Source organism: Hesperophylax consimilis, chromosome 12, assembly GCF_061612785.1.
Source record: "Hesperophylax consimilis isolate HC1 chromosome 12, BYU_Hcon_1.0, whole genome shotgun sequence".
NCBI lineage: Eukaryota > Metazoa > Arthropoda > Insecta > Trichoptera > Limnephilidae > Hesperophylax > Hesperophylax consimilis.
In genome coordinates, this window is record NC_142847.1 from 23,387,230 (window position 1) to 23,407,372 (window position 20,143).

General features: G+C 34.6%; 1 protein-coding gene across 3 annotated transcripts in view; it reads right to left on the reverse strand.

Annotated features, from left to right (window-relative positions):
• tty (tweety) overlaps positions 1-19,715 on the reverse strand; it is a 281,508-nt gene extending 261,793 nt beyond the window's left edge. For 2 of the 3 annotated variants that reach the window (XM_089638233.1, XM_089638231.1), the window contains exons 1-2: positions 19,697-19,715; positions 18,898-19,115 (exon numbers count right to left, since the gene is read on the reverse strand). The gene's annotated coding sequence lies outside the window, so the exon portion shown is untranslated. The other variant, XM_089638232.1, reaches the window with a different exon arrangement.
• Between the last annotated feature and the right edge of the window lie 428 nt (positions 19,716-20,143).

Below are 20,143 nucleotides of genomic sequence, written 5' to 3' on the forward strand. Positions count from 1 at the left end.
TGGCTGATATATTCGAGCATTTGAATGAACTTAATAACGAACTTCGGCAGAAAGAGTTAGTACCAAAGTTAGCCCAAGGATCAAGGTTAGTACAATGGAAAACTGTGGATCTGGCCCAACAACATTTAAGTATGCTTCAGCAGAAATTTGGTCAATATTTTCATTCCATTAATACGGAATAATACGATTGGATTCGAAATCCTTTTGCAACCAATGCAATAAATTCTACGGAAGCACTGCCTCTGCAAATTTGAGTGGAATTTACAGATTTAAATAATGACATGACATTAAAACTTCACTTCTCCGAAGATCAATTAGATGTTTTCTGGATTTACGTTAAAAAAGAATATCCTCACATTTTCGCCAAAGCATTCTTAACACTACTTCCATTTTCAACGACATATTTATGTGAGCAAATTTTTTCAACGCTTGTATTAATTAAAAATGATAAGCGGTCATGCTTAAAAGGTCTTGACCAAGAACTTCGGGTTGCGCTGTCGAAAATCAAGCCGAATATAAAACTTTTGTGTTCATTGAAACAAGCGCAGGTTAATTTAACAATTATTCGCTCATTAATTTATTATTATTTTATAATAATTGTTAAGCTTGCGTAAAAATAAATATGTTATATTTATATGTATGTATGTATACTTTTCAAATAAAAAACAAGAATTTTTTGTAAAATTTGTGTATCAATTTAATATCTATAAATATTTAGCTTTTGGTGTGCCGCGGAATTCTAGGGAGAAATTTGGTGTGTCGTAGGTGAGAAAAGGTTGCGGAGCACTGATCTACACGATGAAACACAGGTGTTCCAGAAGACGCACTTTTACTGATATGGACTCATTAATTTATTATTTTTCTGCTAAATCTTTTAAACTCATAATACCGCAATATCCCTTTTCATACTCGATATAAGACAACAGGATAAACTTTAAAAAAATAGGAAGTTACAAACAATTTTTGCATGTTGCAAGCATGGTGAAGTGAAATATAGATACTATTTCAAATTAAGGGCTGATAATGTTAGCTTCATTGCCCTTTTTTGAGGAAAAAAGTTACGCTTAAGGGTACGTATACATTTGCGAACTGAAACGCGAACCGTACCACGAATTACGGGAAAGGAACGAGTAAACTGCAAGCGGCGCACAGTGGGCTGAAAATCGGCTTTCATAGACATAGAGACTTGAATTTTCAAGGGTATTTTTTTGGCTAGAAATGGATTCTGCTGATCATTACTATGCTATAAAATGTCGTACGAAGCAATTGCGTGTACAAATGAAGGAGTTATAATTTTTTTAAGAAAAATTTGTATGGCGCTGACATTAAAAATGAGGCTATCTCTGGAATCATAAGGTTGGCCGTTCTATCCTTACATACAGATAATACTACTATTTATTTGTATTTTTTTGACATACTTCATATTGTGGCGCAAGGTGCTATTTTTGTTTTAAAAATCCTCAAAGTTGAAAAAAACCCTTTTTAAATGAATCATCAACAAAAAAAAGATTTTTTTTCAACTTTAGGATTTAAAAAAAAAAAATCGCAGTGTATCCTTAAATGCAACTAAAGCATTTGTCGAGAGATTTTCACTCTATTTGAAACGAGTCATGTTTTACTAAATATTTTCACCATTTTCGCTTAATTATTATCGTTTTTTAATATTAGCTCACTCGCTCTAACGTATTCACATATCTCCCTTTCAAACCATTCTTGAACGCTTAATACGGGGTCTTAATACTGGGCACGGGGTGTGTGAATACCGACCAACTGTTGAATTAGAACCGATTAAAGGTTTGTCTATTTTGATCCATTACTTTTATTTTAAGCTGGTTTTGCTTTATTCTTTAAACAAATGGCACTGGTGTATACTAGTTTGAAGGCATTTTATATTATTTGGATTCGGTGAAATTTAAGTGAAAATAAAATAAATATTTAAGTAAATTTATATGAAATATAATAAAAGGCATAAAAAATTAAAAATAAATAAATTCAAAAGCAATTCCTCCAGTTTCTTCTTACTTTCAATTCTAGAGAGAAATATAGTCATTCACAAAAATATAATAAGGGAAATAAAAAATAAATAAAAGTTCCCCGACCCCTGGTTTGTGGAAAGCAAGTACTGCCACAAACGCAAAGGTCGCGACAAGACAAACAATATAAAGTTATTTTGGGGTTTCGTGTTTCGGCGAGTGTCTTATGGTTATTATGTATTTTATTACACTCCAGAGCACTATCAAGTATCAAGGAACCGCCATTTCTACCAAATGTTTCTCTTTATTTCAAAAGAAAAGTCTATATTTTTACCACTGGCAATAATCTGCCATGTGCAAATAAAGTATATTAAATAGGAATAACATCGACTCAATATTCCAAGGCAAAAGGGTATAAGTAACAAAAAGCAAATTTTCAGGAAAAGGAAAACTATCTCTTTTTGTGAATGAAAGACAACAATAAATTCGTGAAAACGCCTCCACTCCTGTCGGTGTTCAGCTTTTTACCTCCAGATCTTGTCCAGGGCTAAGATGTTTGCTTCCACACCATCCAGCCTAAATTAGGCTTCCAAAACACCTTCGTCCTGCAGGTTAATCAAAGAGAAGCCTCTTTAGTGGTCGGCGGAGCTGTCCCAGTTAAAAACTAACTTAAAAGAATTGGTAATACAATTTTGGTATAACAAAAAGTATGCAATACATTTATTTATACTACATAATTCAAATTCGAAATGTTCTCACATTGGAAATTCTAACATTAGTCTACCACGCTTTAGTACAATCAAATCTCCAATACGCTGTAATCAGCTGGGGACTTGCATACAAAACAAATCTACTCCCTGTTGAAATTGTACAACGTCTAATTATAAAAATAATATTGAAAAAAACCAAGAGATTATCGATCACTTCGAATTTTTTAAGAATTTAAAGTATTAAAATATAATGATCTTGTCCAAAAAAACATAATAACTAAAATAATAAAAGAAAAACAAAATAACAGCCTTTTAACTGAAAGTCGTACTCGTCAAAAACATATATTTCCAACACAAAAATGTAACACCACTTTTGATCAACATCATTACATATATCTAGCGAAAAAATACTTCAACAGCCTACCCGAAAATATCAGAACAATAGAAAACGATAAACATCTACTAAAAGCAATTAAAGTGAAGTTCAATGTAAAAATACCAAAATGATGAAACCATCTTTTAAATTAATTATAAATTTTAATATTCATAATTACAAACACTTAAAACACAAATATTCTTAATCTTGATGCTCACCACTCTTCTAGACACAAGCGCCAGCTTCTATAGAAGAGGAACATTAAAAAATCAAAAGCAGTGAAAACTAATTGTATGAATTATTTTAGTTAACATTATTGATTATACTTTGTAATACTATTATACTGGAAATTGATTAATTATTTAATAAAAATAAATACATCGTTAAAAAAAAATAAAAAAAATAATAATTAATTGTTTCACTATTGGTCTCTTAACAGTTGCAATCTGTTACTTATGCCTTTTGGCCTTGGAGCAGTCGTCATAATAAAAGAATACATAAATGAGATAATAAGGCAAGTCGATTACGTAATATTTTGTATAGTAGACATAAGTCTCGCAGAATATTATGTCATGAACTTCGAAAATAAATGTGTTCGGTTACCTATAAGGCGCCTGCTCGTATCTAATCTGAGATACTGAGCTAATAGGTTTATAGTTATTATGTTATATATTAGTTATTATGATTTCAAGACAAAAAGTTGTAAGCAACTATGTACTTTTAACTAACTGACCATCACGCAATCTCCTCGCTGGGGTGGGCAGGGAGGATATACCACCACACAACTCTGTCACGGCACACACTCATTGCTTCATTCACACTGATACATTGTCTCATACATACCTACTTTTCTGTTATTCTGGCTTTTGTAACGACTTTTTTTTGTTTTTGTTTTTAAACGTCTGGAGCCAGTGAGACTATGACATCCCCAAGTGGGATATATTGTGAGGCTGAAGATGGAGGGGAGGGGAAGGAGATAGAGACAAGGAAGGTGGGGAAGTACCTGGTTATTGCTAAAGCCATTTCAAGCAACGTTTCAATTCTGAATGGTGGTCTTACACCAGGGCGATACTGAGATTATATTCCACTTTGGAACGTGTTGCAAATATACTATATATTATTTTTAACTAATAAGTTGTGAAATTAAACAAATAAAATTTTCTGAGCCTGTCATTTTTGATTCCTTATTGGAGTGTCTTCGGTGACATATATTCTTCTTACACTCATTAAAAAATACATTGCTGAAATAGTATTTAAATAAAAAAAGGATTTAACAAACAACCCAATTATTAATTAAGTTTTAATATTCGTACGGTAATAAGGGGTTCTAGTGCCATCTAGCGTCCAAATGAGAAGCTGTTGTGTGTGTGTACCTAGCGTGGGTCACTTTAAATTTTGTCCCCAAACTATATCCTTTATTTCGCTTTGCTATACATACAATGGAGGTAAACACTATCATGTCTGACCAAAGATATTAGAAGAGCGAGATATGCTATGTTGGCCGCCGGACCGTAGCCGGAGTACTACCTAATTAGGGTACTTTGAACGGTATCGGGACGTGTACGCACAGAAATCTGTTCTATGTATTAGTGCGGATACCTCAGCGCAAGCGAAGGTGTGCAATAGTATTGGTGAACAAAACCGGCGACACTGGGCAAAACAATTCCACTCAGTACGAACTGCGCATAGCACATCTCGTTCTTATAATATCTTTGTGTCTGACGTATGCTTAGTATCATACAAAATTTATTTTAAAAGCGTTTTCGGACATGACAGCGGTGAGATAGAGATATCTACGACCTAAGATTATTAAGTTATTAGAGGGAGATGAGAAAAAATGTCGGTCGAAAGTTTTTTGTGTGATAAACGATAGCCATCTTAAACTTGAATATTATGTTTATCATTGTTGACGTAATTTGCATGGAATAATTTAAAATGTCAAATTCTGTGGGTAATCGTATCGAAAGAAATCTGAAATAATTCATTTAATCATGACAAACATATTCAAATAAAGTGAAGATAAGTTTATGTTACAAGAGAGAAAAATGAAGGGGTTAAAAACGAATATAGCGTAATGAGTAAGATCAAGAAAGGGACGCTTAGATGGTTTGGGCATGTAGAGCGAATGAGCGAAAAAGGGAATGTAAGGAGACTATAAGATGCAAATGTGAATGGTAGCAGAAGTCGGGGACGCCCGAGGAAGACATGGCACGACCGAGTGAATCAGATACTTTAGTCGGGCCATGTCAAGAGAATAATAGAAGAGTATGTATGAAAAGATGTATGAATGTGAATTGGGCAAGGAGTGTGTGCCAAGACCGAGTTGTTTGGCGGTCCGTCCTCTCTGCCTACCCTTGCAGAGCAACGGCGTGATGGTTAGTTAGTTAGTTAAAAACGAAAAGTCATAATTTTTGGCAGTGGATTTGCGGGTGCAATAAAATGAACGTATAGTTACTTTTGCTTTCGTTGTTTACTTTTCAAGTCTACCCATAAACAATGGATTGAGATTGGAGTTAGTGATGAACAAACTTTTAATAGGGAAAGATCTTTTACATTTTTTGTTTTTAATGAGTTTTTATTATTCACAATGTACATTTGTTACGTATAAATTTTTTTATAAAATTAGCGACCGGTTTCGACACGTCCGTGTCATTAACTAGTAAATAGCTCTAAACAACGGATATAAACCTGACATAATTAATCGTTTAGTTAATAAGAAACAAACCAAAATATTTTCTAAAAAGTACATTTATAGTGGAGATAATAACACTCAATCTAGTAAAAATCTAATATATAAAAAACTTCTTTATACAGGCGACTTATCCTTAAAAATATCCCGCATGTTACCAGTTAATATTTCGACAGCTTTTTACACTAATTCTAAAATAAAAAAAACTTAATTAATAACAAGGATGTTTCAAATAAATTAGATAAAAATGGGATATACACTTTAGAGTGTAATGATGTATGTAGGTATGACTACAAGAAATTTCAAAACCAGAATTAGGGAACACGAACTATGTTTAAAAAATGATAATTTCTCCGAGTTCGCTAATCATTTGATAGAGACAGGCCATAGCTTCAACCGGGATAAAACTAAGTTTAAACATTCTAACATTAATAAATATTTTAATTTGTGCGCATTAGAAACATTAGAAATCAACAAAAAAATTAATTCAAGCATTAATATAGTAAATAAAATAATAGCACCTTGCAAATCACCTCTATTGACAATGTTCCCCGTTATGTTGACTCCTCCCTCCGTTTCCCTCTCAACCCCCTCCCCCTCCCTTAAATCCCTCCCACCAAAGAACCAAACTAAATAAAACCCCATATTTCTGCACTTAAAAATTTAGTTTTAAAATAGCTAGTTAATGACACGGACGTGTCGAAACCGGTCGCTAATTTTATAAAAAAAAATATACGTAACAAATGTACATTGTGAATAATAAAAACTCATTAAAAACAAAAAATGTCTAGAAATTGTTACATAGTGAATGCCAAAGAAATACAAAAAAAAGATCTTTTAAGATAAAAAAAAAATTACATGTGTAAATAATTAGAAAAATAATCTTAAATTAACCAATATTTTACTACCGGCTTCAGAATAGGTGGGTACCAAAAAAATAATTGTATACATTGGCGTTTTTTAAATATTCACTTTGCATTAGCAATATGTATTCAAATTACATATTCAATTTTTTTGATTGACCTTCCACTTCTGGACTCCTAGAGCCGCATGTGATTTTTAACTTAATAAAAATGATTTCATTATGCTATAACATGTTGACCAAGAGGAAGTTTTGAACAAAATTCTATTATTTAAATGCATTTTTTAAATGTGTTCCAGCATTGCGTAATTTGGAAATAAGAAGGCAAAATTTATGGGTATCACTTTTTAAAATTTCGAAAATACAAATAACGAATTTCGGAGTTTGGAATTTTATTGTGCCTCAAAGAGAACGAAATTACATAAGAGAGAATTTCCAAATATTCTTTAATCATTAGGAAATAAAATTCCATAAAATTTTTCATTAAAATAATTTCCGATAAAATCTATTGCAAGTAAAAGCGTTCCATTTTGACTCTAAGCTAATCATCTACATACCTTTAAGTAGCCCATTGCTAATTGCTACCAACAGGTTTAGTTTATAGCTCGGATTGAATACACAAGCATATTTGAAGTCAGTTGAAATGTGCTCCAAGGAATATCTTCTTAACTAGCAGATAACAGCCGAGGCTGATTTAACTCTATTGTACTACACAATGATATGAATGTACACACAAGTAACATCTGGGTTCACCTTTCATAAATGCTGAATTGTGTGTATTTGTCGTTACACAAAAAGCACAGAGACTGAATGCAAATATTATTCAATCTAATGGTAAGTATACATTTGCGAACCGAGCCACGAATTACTGGAAAGGAATGAATCAACAGCAAGCGGCGTTTCAAGCCATTTGCGGTTTCTTAGTTTCTTTTTGTTGAGGTTCAGTTCGGCTCGCGTATGTATACGTAGCACAACAGATATTTTATCTAGAGCAGTAAGCAAGATACAGAAAATAATCCTCGTTTCAATATTTCGAAAGATAATGTTTTAATTGCAGCTTTACTTTTAAAATGGCAAAGTCACTCGAAAAAGTACAACGTAAATAAATATTTGTATCAACTGTTAACCATTAAAAAGGACGGAATGTTCCATTACCTGAATACAATAAATCCTGTAGGTATTCATGTAAATTATTGGATGGATAATTTTCATAAAATTTCTCGAATAATTACTGGCTAGCAGCTGGATGAAGGAAGTCGGAAGTGATCAGGAATCACAATTTTACAGCGATTCTAACCATATTCCAAAAATACCTTTAAGTTCGAAAGCTGTCATAGTCATAAAGCTGGTTGAAATTGCTTCGTTGCGTCGACCGTCTGTATCAAATTACACGAAAAATCGCTAAACGTGCTGTTAATTTTTAAGTCCCAATTTTCCAACCAGAATTTGAAGAACATTTGCCATATCGTAAAACAATACGGAAAAACTGTTCAGTTAGGTAATTTGTCAGTCCAAAACATTTTCACAAAACTATATTTTTTAGCTGGTTTATAAAAAATATATATTAATAACATTAAAAAACGGAATATGAATTTAATAAGCCAAAGCTTGTTCTAGTCGCATTTTTTTAATAAAAAAAACTCTAGAATGATTATTCTATGTAGAAATGAGATATCCAAAAAATCAATCGCCTTATAAGACAATATAAAGTGTTATAGCTTCTCTTAAATTTCGCCAGGAAGCCCAACTCCCAACTCTTCTTGTATATTGATATTGGTACAATGTTCTTAGATTATCTGGCTTCATCGCATTTCGCAGTTAACTTCTCAGCCCCTTGGAGGCCGACTCAACTAATTAATCATCTGATAAACGGCGTATCGCGCCTCCGAAGACGAAAACAAAGGGCCCGGGGGTGAGTGCCCCACGGAGAGGTAAACCCAAGCCGGCGTATTGAATGACAATTAGTTTACTGGGTTCAAAGATCGCACCTACCGCCTACCGACAGGCCGTTTATTGATTGCCTAATAACTAAACGTTCGTGTTTGTTTACAGTGGGTGGCAGATTGTAGCGTAACGGTGATACACGAAACCACAGCGTTTATTTTGATAACTACGATGATACTATCGTGATTGTTGCGATTTCCAAGTATGATGAAAGAGATTAATTATACGTGCCTAACAAGTATACTCCATACTCCCATTCTTACTTTTATATTATTATTGTCATTGTTATTGTCTTCGCTCCTCATTTATATATGCTCTCCTTTCACTGTCATCTCTGTTTATAAAACTTATTCGTTTAATTAATATCTTGTTAATGGACTATTTGTCCGTAAATAAATAAATAAATAAAGTGTACTCGTGGGATATCTCAGGCGTTTTTTTCAAGATCCAAAAGCAAGGACTTCTTCCTATAAGAACTTCCTATATATTCGCCGTTAAGGTTAAACGCGACGTTCTTTATAATCTACGTGTTCAAAGATGGCATAAATTTAATAATTTTATTAAAGTAGACTTTTTGCAAGTTATGCATTAATATATTTAGACGAATTATTTGTTTGCGCCCGCATTTAGACAATATCAATATGAATAAATAGTTTTGTCTAAATAAAAACTTAATTCCTTTAAGAAAGGCATGCAAATACAATAATGTATTTGTATTCCTTTCTTGTAAGAGTTGGGTTATTTCGAGAGTCTTGGAGTGTCCATCATCAGGGCAGATCTGATGTGTGACATATGTGTATGGCAGGGCGGTATGATGGACACTGAAATGCTGTAAACCTACCTACCTATAGTATTATTTGTACGCCAACATCTTGGTCACATCATGAGGGTTGTAAAATAAAAGATTACTTAATTGATTTAAGGGAAACGTAGTAGAAAAATACGTCTTACCTTGCGGCCTCCAAACTAACGTGACGGTACGAGGTAAAGTAAAAGAAGATTGATTTTCGACACAAGATGATTGTCAATCCAAGATGATTGTCAATCCAAGATGATTGTCAACCCAAGATGATTGTCAACCCAAGATGATTGTCAACCCAAGATGATTGTCAACCCAAGATGATTGTCAACCTCTGATAAGAGAGGGCACCAGGAAGGCATCCAAAAGGGGTGTTATTTCTAAGATAAATTGTTTATTGTTGTTGTTATTGTTGTTGTTATACGCCCATAGGGGCTTTTACATAGATTATAAATAAGTTTTACATAAGTTATCGAGTTAGAATTTATACTAAGAGTTATAAAAGTGAAGAATTTTAAAAAAATATACAAGTAGTTTTTGAAGAATATGGCGTAAAGAAACATTTTAAACAACATAATATTTAACAATAACAAAGAACAAAATATAATATAAAACATTACAATAACATATCTAATCGTTAAATCTATTACAATAATTTGTATGATTCCACAAAGTGTTGGTTTAATTTGAATTTAAGATTATAAAGGGAATCATGGAATATATCTATAATACCACCAAACTTGTTGCCCAAATCATGCATCCTATTGGTAAGTGAGTTTGACTGATAGTTGGTTTTATATGTGTCGCAAAAGAATGTTGTATTTTGTCTAGTATTTCTTGTCGGTACATAGAGTAATTAAAATCATCATAATTTTCGTTTCATAACCTTCTTTTAAATCTGCCAAATATCACGCGAACGAATATGAAAAGTTAAAATGAAGTTGTATAACGAGCCTTCGTCCCATTACCACCGTTAATCGAGATATAACTACTGTACTTGGACAACTTTTCGAGTTTATGTCCAAAACCCTCCGGGCCGAATGAGATATCTTATCTTAGATAATAATCTTACAACGTCACGAGTAGATAAGGTTATCTTACAGCCATTGTCGGGTTGATACACGGTGTGTGTCTTTGTTTCAAGATGAACACCAACTGGTGATGATCTGGCTTGTAGTCACACAGACCATCAGGGAAATTAATTTCCTATGAAAAAATGGATTGATTATTAAATTCACTCTGCAGGAGAAGTAACAACTTATAATCCAGCCACCAAATACATAAAAACAGAAGACACCAGAAATATCACTCGCATTGAGTTTAGCTCCTTAATCTTCAAATTCGGCAGCGGACTGGTGATCGGCACAATAATATTTGCATTCGCAGTATGAAATTATAATCTGTCACCACCAGCTCTCAAGAGAGTGGAATTTAGAATGATAAAAGAATCAACACATTGTAATTCTAAAGTACTGTCACTTTATTGCGACAAAAATATTTTAATCCTTTAGTCTTAAATCGACCTCTTTTGACAAACGATATAATTCGGATGAATCATTCTGATTAATGCAAAGATGACTGTAATACATTATCACTCACCTGCAGAGCAAAATCTATACAAAACTGACCAGAGATATCTCTTCTGTCCATTATTTTAAATTTTATTTCACACTAATTTTAAGTCTACTGTTTTTCCACCAACTAAGTGTCAGTTTCCAAGGAATATGGCATATTATCTGAAATCTCGAATGAGATCCGTCTGGAAACGCCAGACAAAAAATAATAACATGAAAACTGCCGCTGGGAGGATGACAGCGACAATTTATTCGGGACGCGCGACCAGGGAACTGATTTACATACAAATATTTCCCTCGAGGCTCCTGTAAATTTTAGAAAGTAGAATTTGTATGAAATTTTATGACAACGGATAGCCAAAAATAATATAAAAATAAAACCACAGAACAACATAGATACTAGAACATTATTCCGATTTTTTAAAGTGCTCAAATTTGTGAAGGTGTGTAACTAGGGTTTCGGAGATATTCATCAAAGTCAATTTAAAAGATTTTTTTGATTTGACTGAGGATCGAAGCATCCTCCTTAGGGCTGGAGTCAACCGCGCTAACAACTTCACCATTCATTCGACAATTTATTTGTATGCAGAGATATCAATCGAAAATATTCCAAAGCATTTTCAAGCAAACGCCAACGATTATATTCAGAATCGTGATTTTTCACAAGGAAGACAATTAAAAATCAGGTACAAAGAATATTTATTTTTTGAAACTGTAAAAATGTGGAAAATATATCTGTTCCCGAGAAGCATAGAGCCGAAAACATTTGTGTTTTTAGCAAATCTTTCGTTATTTCCACAAATAATTTATCAATCAAAATATGAGTGGAAATAACAAGAGATTTTCTACAAACTGGAGGTTTTCGAATCCCCTGAACATTTCGTGTTTTGGACATGCATCCGTATGCTTCATGGGTACTGAATTACACAGGGTTTTCCAATAAGAGGTGTTATTTTGATATTCAATCGTAAAAGATCAATGGTTTCGTTTCTTGTGTGGCACGTTGTCCAGATCAATACCATCAAATTCCGGCCATAAAAAATCATTAATCATCTCTCGATAGCGCAATCCATTCACCGTAACTGTTGCTCCAGCCTCATTTTCGAAAAAGTAAGGTCCAATGACTCCGCCGGACCAAAAACCGCACCAAACAGTCACACGTTGAGGATATAGAGGCTTTTCAACAATAACTCTTGGGTTTTCCGAGCCCCAGATGCGACAATTTTGCTTGTTGACGAAGCCACCGAGGTGGAAATGGGCCCCATCACTCAAGATGATTTGCATTTGATTCACTCAAGTGAATTTAAATAATTATTTTTTTGGTAAACTAATGTTTAAGACAAGATTTTTATGCATTTTTTTTTTTTTTTTTTATAGTGAATACCTCACAAGAGTCCCAACTGCTCCCGTCTGGAGCCAGTGAGACTATGGCATCCCCAATTGGGGGATGTTGTGAGGCTGAAGGTAAGTGGGGAAGGGAAAGAGGTAGGTGGGGAAGTACCTGGCTATTCAGATCTAGTCACTAAACACGGCTAAAGCCATTTGGAGCAACGTTTCAATTCTGAATGGTGGTCTTACACCAGGGCGATACTGGTAGTATCTTCCACTCTGGAACGTGCCGCAAATATACTATATATTATTTTAATTAATTAATTGTGAAATAACACAAATTAATCAAATAAAATTTATTTGCGCACGCCGGGTTCGAACCCGCGACCTTCGGAATGGCAGTCCAATGCGTTACCACTGGACTATGACGGCTATATATAACATAAAGGGTAACAATTATTTTATAAGCAATAATTATTAGCCTGAAACACTCATCCACATTGTTTCAGGTGAAAAAATGTAACAAGCAGTAATTGTTGAATGAAACACTAGTATATATTGAATTATTTCGCGGATAAGAGATAAGCCGCCATAGCTCGGTGGTCAGAGCTATCGACCGGAAATCGAAAGGACACGGGTTCAAGTCCCGTTGGCGTCATGTATCTTTTATCAGGAGATTTTTCAACGTGGATGAGTGTTTCAGGCTAATAATTATTGCTTATAAAATAATTGTTGAATTTTAATAATTTCAATGCGTTGTTGTAGCGTGTATCGTTCCATTTTTATTAATGGCGTAGTTTCTATTTGTCAAATGTCAAAAAATGACAGCTTCAAAAGTAACATCTACCGAAATAGCGGGCTATTCAAAATAACACCTCTTATTGGAAACCCTGTATATCTGGTCATTCAGACTTCTAATGACACTTAAATATCTAAACGCTGTTTTAAGTAACGTTAAACACGTGAATGGTGATCTATCAGCAGGGCGATACTGAATATATCTACCATTCTGCCACTAACGTATTACAGGACATGAATGGATGAGTATGTCAATGTTAAATGTCAGTACCGCGAATTTTAGTATTTGCCCTATCTGCCTAGTCTTTCAGCGTGCTGTTATATAGGTATGGAAAAATCTACACAATTTAAAAACCCACGTTTTTAAACTTACTATTTAGAAATAATAAAAAAATTATATGAAAACCCTTTCCATCCACATATATATATACTCTTCTGTTATTCCGACACTTGACACGACCCGACTCAAGCATATGATTAATTTGATGGTGACATGTCGTCCTGTCCTGGGATGTCTCCGACGTATTTTTTCCATCCTTGCGCGTCATGTATTCTCGTGCCACTCCTCTCTCATTCAATTTGGGAGGCGGGTTTGGGTACCGCCGCCACGGCAACCATTTATTGGATAATCAACACCTCTGCTGTAGGTCACCCCGAGTGGTTCGGTACGTTTAGTCATTTAGTAGGGGTTCATCGGGAGAAGTGTGTACAGGATGCGCCTGCCCAGCAGCTGCGTGGCGTGCCAGATCGGGAGAGACAGGTTTGGGGAGACCCTTAGACCTCTCCAACTGGTCTCTCGACCCATCGCCTAGCGCCGCAGTGGGAGGAATATATATTCATATGTCAGTCACTCCTGGACACACTGATACCTAGATTCGTACCCAACTTTCATATCTTTTACCTTCCCAGAACTTACTCTTTCCTTTCCTTAAAAAAGACCCTCCACACAGCATCCCCAAAGATGAAATAGGCCCTGAAGAAAAATATTTTCCTTAGGGCCTCCTGTGTGGAGTTAATGTAAAAAATAAATAATTTTATAATATTCAAGAAAACTAGGTAGGGAAAAACTAACGTCGCAGATTACATTCACGATTCAAGATATGTTTAAAACCAGGGGCAGTGCATTTAACAATTATTCATACAAATACTGATAAAATAAAATGATATGTTGCTAAGTAGTATTCTGGGCAATGATGACAATTTAAAGAGGATTCCTGGCTTCGGATGAGAGATCAAACGGTCGCCAAGTGTCAGCAAAAACTGGAGACACCAATGGTAAAAGCTGGACGTCAAAACAGCTAAAGAAATTGAAGTTGATAAAAAAGTGATGATTTTAAAAGCACAGTTCTGGCTTCATGCGCACGACCATTACACTAACAAGATAAGAAATGTAATTAATTATTTCAGACTCATTCAAATCACGAAGGAAAGTGCAGTTGATAACAGATTTTTAAAAATACGCGCAAAAATATTATAAATGTATAGAAATTCTAGTAGGTAATAAAAAGAAGTTTTCCGTATTTAATTCACACTGAAAAGGAAATTCACGAAATGTCGAATGCAGGAAATACAATATAGGGTGGAGACACTTACGCTGTACGCATCATAGCTTGGCCTATTTCAGCATATCGCACGCCATACACTACCAATGGGAATGCATGGTGAGAGATATGCTGAAATAGGCCAAGCCACGATAAGAAGCAAGGAAGCTAAAGTTTAACGAGTTCTAATGGCAGTAAGCCATGGAATTTGTGCACCAGTAAACTGGTGGTAAAAGTGCAAAAATTGCGAATTAGGAATGCAAGGCCGATGAATAAGATAAAGAAAGAGAGCATTAGATGGTATTCACATATTCAAAAGTAGATAGGATGCACGGAGAAAGAAGTGTCGGGGGAATACAAGCAAATTGAAGTGGAAGCAGAGACGTCCCAGGAAGCAGAGTACCACAAAGTCATTAGAAGCCGGGAAATCTTTCAGTATTCGGCCCCTAATAACTTCACATAATATGTACGTATACATGAAATAAGTAAGCGCTTTAACCCGACTCCTACCATAAAGAAATGAAAACAAATAAACAAAATGGGGGACCCTCGGACATCAAATGGCACATACAAGCACAGCTGATGGATAAAGGAAGGAGTGCCGGGATGACATGCAGGCATGAAAGTGGACGAAAGAAGATGTAAGAGAAGACTTGGCACGATCATTCGAATCAAAAACTTGAAGTCTGAATGAAGCAAGGATTTTGGGCCAAGGCAAAGGCGTGGCGATCAATGTTGAATTTGACGGATTTTCTACAATTATTTCATCACTAAATAAATCAAAACAAAGAAATTATTCAATAATAAAATCTCGGCGACCAGTTGAATGAGTAATAGTTTGAAAGGAAATAATGATAATGATGACGATTGGAACACTCATTTCACGGCCAGTAAGCGCCTGACATGGCGATGGACTACCAAGTGGGAAGAGATGAGAGGAATAAAATAAAAGATACATTATAGGTTCGTAATTATTTTAATAGAATCTGGGTCAGTGTCGTGTTCATTTATTAACATATATTATAAAAAATAATCACTCTTTATTATCAATTTGATGAGTAAATAAGAATCGGAAGACACAATAAATTGCCGTCAGGGAATATGCGGCAGTAAACGGGAGCACGAGCAAAAGAATTATTAATATTGATTTCAAGATATCAGTTATGACTTATATTTACCACTTCAGCTAAACGTGCCTATTCCACATACACAAAAATGTACAAAAAATATAGTCCGATCATCTATGAACATAACTTTAAGTTTCTTACACAGGGTTTTCCAATTAGAGGTGTTATTTTGATATTCAATCGTAAAAGATCAATGATTTCGTTGCTTGTGTGGCACGTAGCGCCGTCTTGTTGAAAGTAAACGTTGTCCAGATCAATACCATCCAATTCCGGCCATAAAAAATCATTAATCATCTCTCGATAGCGCAATCCATTCACCATAACTGTTGTTCCAGCCTCATTTTCGAAAAAGTAAGGTCCGATGACTCCGCCGGACTATAAACCGCACCGAAAAGTCACACGTTGAGGATAGAGAGACTTTTCAACAATAACTCTTGGGTTTTCCGAGCCCCAGATGCGACAATTTTGCTTGTTGATGAAGCCACCGAGGTGGAAATGGGCCTCATCACTCAAGATGATTTGCATTTGATTCACTCAAGTGAATTTTAATAATTTCAATGCGTTGTTAAAGCGTGTATCGTTCCATTTTTATTAATGGCGTAGTTTCTACTTGTCAAATGTCAAAAAATGACAGCTTCAAAAGTAACATCTACCGAAATAGCGGGCTTTTCAAAATAACACCTCTTATTGGAAAACACTGTATTATGATCGTACTTTTATACCTTCGGAAATACATATAGAAAGAATAATGTTAAAACCCTTATAAATATCAGATTTAGAGCAAGCCCTTGATAGGTGTACCTAGTTAATTCAGTAATATATTATTTTCTTTTTGCTCCATCACAGTGTCTCTCAACGTGGAGCGCAGGACCCACAGGGGGCAAGTTGAATGTTTTGGGGGGCAATGACAAATCACAAATAATTAATATTTTTTGTTAAAAAATTACATTTGGCTAAAAAAAATAATTTACATGCCAACTCTGACTTTCCAAAAAATATGGCAACACTAGAATTTTGTGATTAGATCTCAAATATAGAAAAAATTTCGCCTGTGGTGCATTTTGATTAGGGAATGCAATCCCGGTATACCGGGATCCCGAAATACCGAGATCCCGCAGACATTTAGCGGGACTAATCTCGGTCGAAAATTTTGCGGGATCCCGCTGGAATGACGGGATTACAGAGAAGCGCAGCTCATACGTGTTACTCTGCGCACGATAATATGAGAAACCTTGAGGTTTTGATAAAGAAGGAAATGAATTACTTCGAGTCCGGTGGATTAAAAGGCACATACCTTCAATTCACTTACAATGCGCTATTTGCAATGACTATTGTGCCAACCAGCGTGGAAGCTGAACGAGCTTTTTCAGCCGCTGGCTACCTTGTGTCCAATATCAGAAGCCGTTTATCAGATGACACAAATAATACTTTAACTTTTTTACGAAGCTATTTCAAAAATAATGTTTAATTAAACTTATGATGCTCATTGTACAAGAATATTGTTTATCGTTTGAACGTTATTATTTAAATTTAAGTTTCAGTTCAGTTTCAGTTTCAGTGCCGGCAATCCTGGCGTTTATTTTATTTTCATTTGTGTACATAGATTTCTTTTACCCACCTCACTAGACAAATTCTGTTCCGAGGCGGGTATGTTATGTAAATTTATTTCTTATCTTATTCTTTGCCAATTTATGACTTAAACTTTACCTATGTCTAACTAAAGGTATACCTATTACTATAAAATATATATTGTGAAATTTTTTTAAACTAACAAATGTCCGTGATGAATTGTCTTTCTTTCACATTAACTTACAAGAAGAAGTACTGAGAAAATTGAATGGCCGGCGAAGTTCAAGAGCCGCTGGTTTTTAATAATAAAAATAATTACATAACTTGCATAGCGCCGTTTTTGTGAAAAATCACCCCAAGGGCGCTGTACTATGTGTATTTATTATTTGAAGAAACCATATTTTTTTTAAATATGAAATTATGATACCCCCTGTCCAATCACACGGTGGGGGGTGTTAAGCTTGCATTTATTACCAAGCTTAGAATAAATGTAATATATATTTTACCAGACGATTTATTAATAACCTCACTTTCGGTTACATGAGAAAGTAGGGAGAGGTTACAACGGAGCCATCAACGGTATGTCACGTTAAGCCCATCGTAGTGTCTTTTTTTAACGCTATTTAATTTTAGATGATTACAATATTATAAATATAATTTACGCGACATGGGAATGTCCCACCGTCCAGTGATAGTGGTTATCTTCCGTAATGTGGTTTGCGATGTAGTATTGGTTTGTTATTGTTCGCAGTGTGATTCCAGCGTCATCTAAATGTCAACGAATTGATTATGTTATCACTTTTGCTTTATCTACTCTCACAAATTCAAGAGAATAATTTTATTTATTTAAAACCCTAGGTTCCCTGTATATCTACCTAAAATAGGACATAAAAGTTACTGTCGAAAAAAAGAATTATGTTGGCAAAGAAACGTAAAAATATCCCTACAGTGAACCTCCCCTTTCAAACCAAAATCGATTTGTTTAATAAACTAGAGTACCTACCTATCTAACATCGTGGAACTAAATAAAAGTATTATGTTAACAAATGTCCAATGTTCCAGAATAAATAATAAACATAAATTATTTAAAATATTTTATACTATGGAAGCAATTTCAATTCAACACGCTCAAAAATCACAGTACTTGTTCTCACGGAGAGGGCGCTTTCTTTAAATGGGGGAGGGGTTATTGGTAGTTCTCTATCACATTATTTACTATGTACGTACCGCCATAATATCAAAATCGGGGTGTGCATTCATACAAGAACATTGTTCGGTATTTCATTCAAACAATCCAACTTTAAATGTACAGGGGTTGTAATAATATCCGCACATGTCAAACACTTTCCACAATTTTATAAAGCATTTTCGAAGTCTCCTCCGGGGGACGTAACTATGTATTTTATTTTAGCACAGTACCTACCCGTGTGCGAATAAAATATAAAATTACTTGTTTAATTTATGCATACATGAAATCATTAATTTCTTATTAGATCGATATTTTTCTCAGCAATTGGGGTTAAGCTTAAGATGTGTCAAAGCTGTCAATTTTCAAATCAAGGTAACTTCAGGAAAAGCATGATATAAAATGAAATAAATAACATACCAGCTAAGCGAGATGTGGGGGTGTGTGTCGGTGGTCGGTCCCAGGTGGAGAGCGTTACTGCGCAAGGCTGCTTGGCGCACTTGAACCGCTGTGAACTCAGATCGCCGGAAAACACCGAAAACTTGATCACACACTGTATTTCTCTGTCACAAAATCACGCAAACAATCGAAATACTATTTATTTAACAAATGTTACAATTATTTGAGCCGGGACGTAACTATAAACAACAAATAACAGCGGTAAAGGGATGCTGAAAACTGGCAGAGGGGTGCAAAAAACCGCGACTGACGGATCAATGAACGAAAGATTTTGGCAGCTTCGTTTCGCAAAATGATTAGATTTGTATCTAAAAAAGCATGCTACATAATAATATCAATTATTTTAATAAGCATTCGTAAAGTAGATTTTTATATCTACGTAAGATTTACAGAAAATTTAAAAGCTAAACCGGTGGATAGAGGTATTACTATGAGATGGATCTTGCAAGTACAGTGTACGACTTACATCAGATATTGATAAATGTAAAGCTTATAAAATAAAATAATAATAAATATGCATGGCGATCTTATAGACCCGCGAGAATACAAAACTTTAGGATTCACTATTATTCACTCTAAAAAGTATTTTATTATTCATTTGTCAAACGCAAAACAAAGTACACTTTGCTCTAACACAAAAATTTGCATAAACGGTACAGAGTCTCATTCACAATTTGCAATACATATCGTAGCAAAATTGTAAGCACATGACAACAAAATAATAAATAAATGCAACTGAAACGTCGTGACACAAACGCACCTCTCACCGGGGACTTTTCTTTTAGACTGAGAAAAAGATGGCGATTCCTCTGTATTGCCATACTCAATAGCAGTCGTAACTCAAGATGGCAGAAAGCACTGCCATCTGTTCATGAAGACAAAAAAATATATATTTGTGATGTATGACCGAGAATAAGAAGTCTATAATATAAACTATAATTCATGGACTAGGATAGATGTTATAGTTTCTTCTGTGATCCTATAGAATTGGAATTTGTTTTTGAAGTTTGTATTGCTAATTTTAAACATTATTTTAATATTTCGCTGGCATTTTACCTTGGCCATTGGTGCATTGTTAATTTGGCCAATTTAAACATCAAAACAAAAAGGCCACAAAAACTATATCTGGACACAATTTATCTTTCAGTTCTAAAATAATACAGTATGCAGGAAAATAGAGGTAAAAATTTAAACGGACTAGGAACTG